Below are 12548 nucleotides of genomic sequence, written 5' to 3' on the forward strand. Positions count from 1 at the left end.
TCATTAGCTGTCACTGGTCTGTATCTGATCACAGCAGGGGTACAGTAGTGATCTATAACTAGTGTAATTAGCTGTCACTGGTCTGTGCCTGATCACAGCAGGAGTACAGTAATGATCTATAACTAGTGTCATTAGCTGTCACTGGTCTGTATCTGATCACAGCAAGGGTACAGTAGTGATCTATAACTAGTGTCATTAGCTGTCACTGGTCTGTACCTGATCACAGCAGGAGTACAGTAATGATCTATAACTAGTGTCATTAGCTGTCACTGGTCTGTATCTGATCACAGCAGGAGTACAGTAATGATCTATAACTAGTGTCATTAGCTGTCACTGGTCTGTACCTTATCACAGCAAGGGTACAGTAATGATCTATAACTAGTGTCATTAGCTGTCACTGGTCTGTACCTTATCACAGCAGGAGTACAGTAATGATCTATAACTAGTGTCATTAGCTGTCACTGGTCTGTACCTTATCACAGCAGGAGTACAGTAATGATCTATAACTAGTGTCATTAGCTGTCACTGGTCTGTACCTGATCACAGCAGGAGTACAGTAATGATCTATAACTAGTGTCATCATTAGCTGTCACTGGTCTGTATCTGATCACAGCAGGAGTACAGTAGTGATCTATAACTAGTGTCATTAGCTGTCACTGGTCTATATCTGATCACAGCAGGAGTACAGTAATGATCTATAACTAGTGTCATTAGCTGTCACTGGTCTGTACCTGATTACAGCAGGGGTACAGTAATGATCTATAACTAGTGTCATTAGCTGTCACTGGTCTGTACCTGATCACAGCAGGGGTACAGTAATGATCTATAACTAGTGTCATTAGCTGTCACTGGTCTGTACCTGATTACAGCAGGGGTACAGTAATGATCTATAACTAGTGTCATTAGCTGTCACTGGTCTGTACCTGATCACAGCAGGGGTACAGTAGTGATCTATAACTAGTGTCATTAGCTGTCACTGGTCTGTATCTGATCACAGCAGGAGTACAGTAATGATCTATAACTAGTGTCATTAGCTGTCACTGGTCTGTACCTGATCACAGCAGGAGTACAGTAATGATCTATAACTAGTGTCATTAGCTGTCACTGGTCTGTACCTGATCACAGCAGGAGTACAGTAATGATCTATAACTAGTGTCATTAGCTGTCACTGGTCTGTACCTGATCACAGCAGGGGTACAGTAGTGATCTATAACTAGTGTCATTAGCTGTCACTGGTCTGTATCTGATCACAGCAGGAGTACAGTAATGATCTATAACTAGTGTCATTAGCTGTCACTGGTCTGTACCTGATCACAGCAGGAGTACAGTAATGATCTATAACTAGTGTCATTAGCTGTCACTGGTCTGTATTTGATCACAGCAGGAGTACAGTAATGATCTATAACTAGTGTCATTAGCTGTCACTGGTCTGTACCTGATCACAGCAAGAGTACAGTAATGATCTATAACTAGTGTCATTAGCTGTCACTGGTCTGTACCTGATCACAGCAGGAGTACAGTAATGATCTATAACTAGTGTCATTAGCTGTCACTGGTCTGTGCCTGATCACAGCAAGAGTATAGTAATGATCTATAACTAGTGTCATTAGCTGTCACTGGTCTGTACCTGATCACAGCAGGGGTACAGTAGTGATCTATAACTAGTGTCATTATCTGTCACTGGTCTGTACCTGATCACAGCAAGAGTACAGTAGTGATCTATAACTAGTGTCATTAGCTGTCACTGGTCTGTACCTGATCACAGCAGGAGTACAGTAATGATCTATAACTAGTGTCATTAGCTGTCACTGGTCTGTACCTGATCACAGCAGGAGTACAGTAATGATCTATAACTAGTGTCATTAGCTGTCACTGGTCTGTACCTGATCACAGCAAGAGTACAGTAATGATCTATAACTAGTGTCATTAGCTGTCACTGGTCTGTACCTGATCACAGCAGGAGTACAGTAATGATCTATAACTAGTGTCATTAGCTGTCACTGGTCTGTGCCTGATCACAGCAAGAGTACAGTAATGATCTATAACTAGTGTCATTAGCTGTCACTGGTCTGTACCTGATCACATCAAGAGTACAGTAATGATCTATAAGTGATTTCTGTTTGGGGAATAAGAGTGATTGTTACATTTGTTGTTTTACTTTGGAGACTCCGAAGCATCCTAGTTGTCTCTAACTTGCTTATTGCTCTTATTTGAATAACACATGCTGGTTGCAGTAAACAACGTATATCATAAAATAACTTAACTTTAAAAAACTGTGCACTTCCGTTTGATATTTTTTTGCCAGAACTTTGAGCAATTAGACAGCCCTTTACAAACAATATTCAGCTCCCTGTTGGTTGCGGTAAGCAACATATAGTAACACTTTTGAATATATTGTTACTATTTATACTTATTAAGGGGTGAACCATTAAGGCATAATTTTACTGTTGTTATCAAGCACAGAGCAGTTTAATTCAAAATGGATTATTCGCCATATTGGTAACATTTATTAGACAAGCGTTTATTTTCTGCACTCATATTACCTATACAGTATTACCCCTAACGTTACAGTCATTGATCTCCATAAGATATTACTATTAGGCATCTTATTGCCTTTAGAAAACATATTGTTCATAATACTCTGAACGATGGTACTATGATCTGAATTTTTATTATAACATTTGAGACGCAAAAACGTTTGACAAACAACTATAATAAAGTGGCATGTGACATTAGTACTATACGTTCTGTGAACCCTATGCCTTATGTTAATCCATTAAACTAAGTCACAATATCTCTTAAGACTTAATTGAATTTATAATATCTATAACACATTCTAAGCATTTAACACTACATGGGCCTCTATTTTTCAAGCCGTCAACCGCAAATACGCTGGAATTTGGGAGAAGTCTTCATCCAAGCCGGGCGAAGTAGTCCTCCAGACGGGCAGAAGTCTTCATCCATCCGGCATCTTCTATCTTCATCCATCCGACGCATAGCGGGTCAATCTTCAAGACATCCGACGCGGAGCATCCTCTTCATCCGACGACTATTCGACGAATGAAGGTTCCTTTAAGTGACTTCATCCAAGATGGTGTCCCTTAGATTTCGATTGGCTGATAGAATTCTATCAGCCAATCGGAATTAAGGTAGAAAAAATCCTATTGGCTGATGCAATCAGCCAATAGGATTGAACTTCAATCCTATTGGCTGATCTAATCCGCCAATAGGATTGAGCTGGCATTCTATTGGCTGATTGGAACAGCCAATAGAATGCCAGCTCAATCCTATTGGCTGATTGCATCAGCCAATAGGATTTTTTCTACCTTAATTCCGAATGGCTGATAGAATTCTATCACCCAATCGGAATCTAAGGGACACCATCTTGGATGACGTCACATAAAGGAACCTTCATTCGTCGGATGAAGAGGATGCTCTGCGTCGGATGTCTTGAGGATGGACCCGCTCCGCATCGGATGGATGAAGATAGAAGATACCGTCTGGATGAAGACTTCTGCCCGTCTGGAGGACCACTTCGCCTGGCTTGGATGAAGACTTCTCCCGGCTTCGTTGAGGACTTCGGCCCGGCTCTGATGAAGACTTCTCCCGGTAAGTCGATCTTAGGTTTTGTTAAGGATGTATTGGGTGGGTTTTATTTTTAGGTTAGGGCTTTGGGCCGCGAAAGAGCTAACTGCCCTTTTAAGGGCAATGCCCATCCAAATGCCCTTTTCAGGGCAATGGGGAGCTTAGGTTTTTTTAGTTAGCAATTTATTTGGGGGGTTGGTTGTGTGGGTGGTGGGTTTTACTGTTGGGCGTTTGTTTGTAATTTTAAGGGCTATTGGTAGTTTCGTTTTGGCTAGGGTTTTTTTTTTATTTTGGGGGGGCTTTTTTTATTTTGATAGGGCTATTAGATTAGGTGTAATTAGTTTAAATATATGTCATTTGTTTTTTATTTTCTGTAATTTAGTGTTTGATTTATTTAAATTATATTTAAGTTAGGGGGGGTTAGGGTTAGACTTAGGTTTAGGGGTTAATAAATTTAATATAGTGGCGGCGACGTTGGGTATGGCAGATTAGGGGTTAATAAGTATAATGTAGGTGGCGGCGGTGTAGGGGGGCAGATTAGGGGTTAATAACATAATGTAGGTGGCGGTGGGCTCCGGGAGCGGCAGGATAGGGGTTAATAACTTTATTAGAGTGGCAGTGGGCTCCGGGAGTGGCGGTTTAGGGGTTAATAACTGTATTTAGTTGCGGCAGGGTCCGGGAGCGGCGGTATAGGGGTTGAACAGTTTAGTATAGTGTGGGTGCTTAGTGACAGTATACCAATAAAGCTGGGAAAAAGCCGAAGAGCAGCGAGATCGATGACTGTTAGTTAACAACAGTCCGCTGCTCATCGCCCCGTACTTGGTGCGCGGCATTTTGACAGCTTTTTTGGTAACTTTGGAGAGCGTATTCAGGTCCGCAGCAGCGATGTTAGGTGAGCGTATTGGTGCCGGCGAATGCAGCACAGTTGACGGCTTGATAAGTAGGGGCCACAGTCTGTTCACCTTTTGACACTATACTTTTCACACTGCTATCAGCAGCGTTGCTGTTATTTCCCCATTTCCAACAATAAACCTTTATATATATATATATATATATATATATATATATATATACTCTTATGTTTTGCTCTTAGGTTATATCACCTAAACCATAAAGACACGAATCTGTAGATTCTCTTGACCTATAAAGGTACTCGGTGCAACAGTTGAATTGGCAATCAGGATTGTAACTATTGGCCAAGCTATAGGGATCTTTGATATATGTTACAAATAGATTTAGACATACTGGGATATTAAAGCTAACAGTAAGCCAGTCTATATAATACTAGCCAAGCATAGACTATTGTACGTATATGATCCATCAAGAATAAGCCAATACATGAATTTCTGATTCCCAAATATCCTTTCTGAGTTATTCGAATATAATCATATATATCTATTTCCAAACACAGGAGATGTGTTGTTAACTTTTGCGAGTTGGCAGGGAGATATTTACTAATACCTGCTGTCTTTTAATCATTATTTAATAAAAGTTACTTTTTATCATTTTTTGTTCTCATACTATTAGACTTACAATATCTTTCAGTGCATAAAAGCATACTTTTTTGGACGTCTACCACCCTTTGGTGGTCACGTCCTTACAATTGCAATTTAGTATATATGCTTAGCCAATTCTCCCTTAAGTGACCCATATATACTTTGTGGAATTTGACAAGGTCTTTGTGGAGTCATATTGCCTTCTATATATTACTGTAGTTCCTCCTTGGTTTCATAATACAGACATACAGTGGGGCAAAAAAGTATTTAGTCAGCCACCAATTGTGCAAGTTCTCCCACTTAAGAAGATGAGAGAGGCCTGTAATTTTCATCATAGGTATACCTCAACTATGAGAGACAAAATGTGGAAACAAATCCAGACAATCACATTGTCTGATTTGGAAAGAATGTATTTGCAAATGATGGTGGAAATAAGTATTTGGTCAATATCAAAAGTTCATCTCAATACTTTGTTATATATCTTTTGTTGGCAATGACAGAGGTCAAACGTTTTCTGTTAGTCTTCACAAGGTTGTCACACACTGTTGCTGGTATGTTGGCCCATTCCTGCATGCAGATCTCCTCTAGAGCAGTGATGTTTTGGGGCTGTCGCTGGGTAACACGGACTTTCAACTCCCTCCAAAGATTTTCTATGGGGTTGAGATCTGGAGACTGGCTAGGCCACTCCATGACCTTGAAATGCTTCTTACGAAGCCATTCCTTCGTTGCCCAGGCGGTGTGTTTGGGATCATTGTCATGCTGAAAAACCCAGCCACGTTTCATCTTCAATGCCCTTGCTGATGGAAGGAGGTTTGCACTCAAAATCTCACGATGCATGGCCCCATTCATTCTTTCATGTACACGGATCAGTCGTCCTGTTCCCTTTGCAGAGAAACAGCCCCAAAGCATGATGTTGCCACCCCCATGCTTCACAGTAGGTATGGTGTTCTTTGGTTGCAACTCCGCATTCTCTCTCCTCCAAACACGATGAGTTGTGTTTCTACCAAACAGTTCTACTTTGGTTTCCTCTGACCATATGACATTCTCCCAATCTGCTTCTGGATCATCCAAATGCTCTCTAGCATACTTCAGACGGGCCTGGACATGTACTGGTTTAAGCAGGGGGACACGCCTGGCATTGCAGGATCTGAGTCCCTGGCGACGTAGTGTGTTACTGATGGTAGCCTTTGTTACGTTGGTCCCAGCTCTCTGCAGGTCATTTACTAGGTCCCCCCATGTGGTTCTGGGATGTTTGCTCACCATTCTTGTGATCATTTTGACCCCACCGGGTGAGATCTTGCGTGGAGCCCCAGATCGAGGGAGATTATCAGTGGTCTTGTATGGCTTCCATTTTCTAATTATTGCTCCCACAGTTGATTTCTTCACACCAAGCTGCTTGCCTATTGCAAATTCAGTCTTCCCATCCTGGTGCAGGTCTACAATTTTGTTTCTGGTGTCCTTCGACAGCTCTTTGGTCTTCACCATAGTGGAGTTTGGAGTGTGACTGTTTGAGGTTGTGGACAGGTGTCTTTTATACTGATAACAAGTTCAAACAGGTGCCATTAATACAGGTAATGAGTGGAGGACAGAGGAGCCCCTTAAAGAAGAAGATACAGGTCTGTGAGAGCCAGAAATCTTGCTTGTTTGTAGGTGACCAAATACTTATTTTCCACCATAATATACAAATAAATTCTTTCCAAATCAGACAATGTGATTGTCTGGATTTGTTTCCACATTTTGTCTCTCATAGTTGAGGTATACCTATGATGAAAATTACAGGCCTCTCTCATCTTCTTAAGTGGGAGAACTTGCACAATTGGTTGCCCCACTGTACATATCTGTGTATTTATATAGGCACAGTACACGTGCACACAGATATGTTTATACAAGCACACAGTAAATACACACACACACAGAGTATACAAATATACGCTATAAATATATATACACACACACACACAGCATACACATGTACATATCTGCATATTTATAGAGATGCAATATGTGTGCATTCAGCATACACTCATACAGTGTATACACACACAGTATATAACATTGTTGCAATTACAAATGTTTAGGCATTCTCATGTTTATTTCTCTTGTTCGTATTGGTGTGACACAAAAAAGTGGAGAAATAAATAAAATTCCAAAAATGGACTACATAAAATTATTGTCACCTTCTCAAAATGGTAAGAAATAATTGCATTCCAAGTTTGTGATGCTCCTGTAATTTGTAATTAAACTCACCTGTATCAATTAACAGGTGCTGACAATATAGACATCACACCGGCAACCAATTAAAATGGTGAAAATTGGACTCAACCTTTCTGTTGTGTGTCTCTGTGGGCCATTCTACTGTTTTCAGAAAAAGAAATGAGGCTTTTAAATAAAAGAATACAGTGAAACATGGTGGAGGTTCACTGATGTCTAGGGGTTTCTTTGCTGCATCAGGCACTGAATGTCTTCACTGTGTGCATGGCATTATGAAATCTGAAGACTACCAAAGAATTCTGTGGTGCAATGTAGGGCCCAGTGTCAGAAAGTTGGGTCTCCGTCAGAGGTCATGGGTCTTACAGCAGGACAATGACCCAAAGCACACATCAAAAAGCCCCCAGAAATGGTTTAACACAAAACGCTGGAGAGTACTGAACTGGCCAGCAATGAGTCCAGATCTCAATCCCAAAGAGCACCTGTGGAGAGATCTCAAAACAGCAGTTGGGAAAAGGAGCCCTTCCAATCTGAGGGACCTGGAGCAGCTGGCGAAAGAAGAGTGGTCCAAAATTCCAGTACAGAGGTGTAAGAAACTCATTGATGGTTACAGGAAGCAATGGATTTCAGTCATTTTTTCCGAGGGGCGTGCTACCAAATATTAAATTGAAGGTGCCAAAGATTTTGTCCAGTGCATTTTGGAGTTTTGCGTGGAATGCGTCAGATTTGGCTTCTTTTCTCTCCACTTTTTTGTGTCATACCAATACAAACAAAAGAAATAAAAATGAGAATGCCTAAACATTTGTAATTGCAACAATTTTCTGGGTGAAGTAGTGCATTATCTGACAGAAATGCAGGGGTGCCAATATTTTTGGCCATGACTGTATATAAGATTACAGTATATACACAAACAATATACAGACACACACAGTATAGACACACACAAACACACACACACACAGAGTATACAGACATACATTATACATATACTAGCACACAGTAAATAGACACACACACAGTATACAGACATACACTATACATATAGACACACACACAATATACAGACATACACTATACATATAGACACACACACACAGTATACAGACATACACTATACATATATTAGCACACAGTAAATAGACACACACACAGTATACAGACATACACTATACATATAGACACACACAGTATAGACACACACAATATACAGACATACACTATACATATAGACACACACAGTATAACACACAGAGTATACAGACATACACTATACATATAGACACACAATATACAGACATACACTATACATATAGACACACACACACAGTATACAGACATACACTATACATATATTAGCACACAGTAAATAGACACACACACAGTATACAAACCTACACTATACATATACTAGCACACAGTAAATAGACACACACACACAGTATACAGACATACACTATACATATAGACACACACACAATATACAGACATACACTATACATATAGACACACACACAGTATACAGACATACACTATACATATATTAGCACACAGTAAATAGACACACACACAGTATACAGACATACACTATACATATAGACACAGACAGTATAGACACACACAATATACAGACATACACTATACATATAGACACACACAGTATAATACACAGAGTATACAGACATACACTATACATATAGACACACACAGTATAGACACACACACAGTATACAGACATACACTATACATATAGACACACACACAGTATACAGACATACACTATACATATAGACACACACAGTAAATAGACACACACACAGTATAGACATACACTATACATATAGACACACACAGTATAGACACACACACAGTATACAGACATACACTATACATATAGACACACACAGTATAGGCACACACACACACATAGTATACAGACATACACTATACATATACTAGCACACAGTAAATAGACACACACACAGTATAGACATACACTATACATATAGAGACACACAGTATAGACACACACACAGTATACAGACATACACTATACATATACTAGCACACAGTATAGACACACACACACACAATATACATACATACACTATACATATAGACACACACACAGTATAGACATACACTATACATATAGACACACACAGTATAGACACACACACAGTATACAGACATACACTATACATATAGACACACACAGTATAGACACACACACACACAGAGTATACAGACATACACTATACATATACTAGCACACAGTAAATAGACACACACACAGTATACAGACATACACTATACATTTACTAGCACACAGTAAATAGACACACACACAGTATAGACATACACTATACATATAGACACACACAGTATAGACACACACACACACATAGTATACAGACATACACTATACATATACTAGCACACAGTAAATAGACACACACACAGTATACAGACATACACTATACATATAGACACACACACACAGTATACATACACTATACATATATTAGCACACAGTAAATAGACACACACACAGTATACAGACATACACTATACATATAGACACACACAGTATAGACACACACAATATACAGACATACACTATACATATAGACACACACAGTATAACACACAGAGTATACAGACATACACTATACATATAGACACACACACACAATATACAGACATACACTATACATATAGACACACACACACAGTATACAGACATACACTATACATATATTAGCACACAGTAAATAGACACACACACAGTATACAAACATACACTATACATATACTAGCACACAGTAAATAGACACACACACAGTATACAGACATACACTATACATATAGACACACACAATATACAGACATACACTATACATATAGACACACACAGTATAATACACAGAGTATACAGACATACACTATACATATAGACACACACAGTATAGACACACACACAGTATACAGACATACACTATACATATAGACACACACACAGTATACAGACATACACTATACATATAGACACACACAGTAAATAGACACACACACAGTATAGACATACACTATACATATAGACACACACAGTATAGACACACACACAGTATACAGACATACACTATACATATAGACACACACAGTATAGACACACACACAGTATACAGACATACACTATACATATAGACACACACAGTATAGACACACACACACAGAGTATACAGACATACACTATACATATACTAGCACACAGTAAATAGACACACACACAGTATACAGACATACACTATACATATATAAGCACACAGTAAATAGACACACACACAGTATACAGACATACACTATACATATAGACACACACACAGTATACAGACATACACTATACATTTACTAGCACACAGTAAATAGACACACACACAGTATACAGACATACACTATACATATAGACACACACAGTAAATAGACACACACACAGTATAGACATACACTATACATATAGACACATACAGTATAGACACACACACAGTATACAGACATACACTATACATATAGACACACACAGTATAGACACACACACACATAGTATACAGACATACACTATACATATACTAGCACACAGTAAATAGACACACACACAGTATAGACATACACTATACATATAGAGACACACAGTATAGACACACACACAGTATACAGACATACACTATACATATACTAGCACACAGTATAGACACACACACACACAATATACAGACATACACTATACATATAGACACACACATAGTATACAGACATACACTATACATATACTAGCACACAGTAAATAGACACACACACAGTATAGACATACACTATACATATAGAGACACACAGTATAGACACACACACAGTATACAGACATACACTATACATATACTAGCACACAGTATAGACACACACGCACACACAATATACAGACATACACTATACATATAGACACACCCACAGAGTATACAGACATACACTATACATATACTAGCACACAGTAAATAGACACACACACAGTATACAGACATACACTATACATATAGACACACACACAATATACAGACATGCACTATACATATAGACACACACACACACAGTATACAGACATACACTATACATATATTAGCACACAGTAAATAGACACACAAACACTATACAGACATACACTATACATATAGACACACACAGTATAGACACACACAATATACAGACACACACAGTATAACACACAGAGTATACAGACATACACTATACATATAGACACACACACAATATACAGACATGCACTATACATATAGACACACACACACAGTATACAGACATACACTATACATATATTAGCACACAGTAAATAGACACACACACAGTATACAGACATACACTATACATATACTAGCACACAGTAAATAGACACACACACACAGTATACAGACATACACTATACATATAGACACACACACAATATACAGACATACACTATACATATAGACACACACACAGTATACAGACATACACTATACATATATTAGCACAGTGATTTGCAACCTTTTTTTTGCTGTGGCACACTTTTTTACATAAAAAAATCCTGTGGCACACCACCATCCCAAAATTTTACAAAATCACACATTGTAGCCTAATACAGGATATATATATATATATATATATATATATATATATATATATATATATATATATATATATATATATACACACATACACATACACACACACACACACACACTGTACTGTGCTGTCATGCCATGCCTGCTACAAACTATACATGACATATTGACATTCATTCACAAACAATCATAATGATTGTCTGTGAATGAATGTCAATGTCGCACTGTTGTCAGTCTGCCGCGGCACACCTGAGGATCTCTCATGGCACACTAGTTGAAAAACACTGTATTAGCACACAGTAAATAGACACACACACAGTATACAGACATACACTATACATATAGACACACACAGTATAGACACACACAATATACAGACATACACTATACATATAGACACACACAGTATAACACACAGAGTATACAGACGTACACTATACATATAGACACACAATATACAGACATACACTATACATATAGACACACACACACAGTATACAGACATACACTATACATATATTAGCACACAGTAAATAGACACACACACAGTATACAGACATACACTATACATATAGACACACACAGTATAGAC

General features: G+C 38.5%; 1 protein-coding gene across 3 annotated transcripts in view; it reads right to left on the reverse strand.

Moving 5' to 3' along the window:
- RELB (RELB proto-oncogene, NF-kB subunit) overlaps nucleotides 1–12548 on the reverse strand; it is a 223108-nt gene that overhangs the window by 208261 nt on the left and 2299 nt on the right. The window contains exon 1 of one of the 3 annotated variants that reach the window (XM_053696514.1): nucleotides 7329–7419. The exons of the other annotated variants lie outside the window; for them this stretch is intronic. The gene's annotated coding sequence lies outside the window, so the exon portion shown is untranslated. Of the gene's footprint in view, nucleotides 1–7328; nucleotides 7420–12548 lie in introns of those variants that run through there. 3 annotated transcript variants of the gene reach the window in all.

Source organism: Bombina bombina, unplaced genomic scaffold, assembly GCF_027579735.1.
Source record: "Bombina bombina isolate aBomBom1 unplaced genomic scaffold, aBomBom1.pri scaffold_504, whole genome shotgun sequence".
Lineage (NCBI taxonomy): Eukaryota > Metazoa > Chordata > Amphibia > Anura > Bombinatoridae > Bombina > Bombina bombina.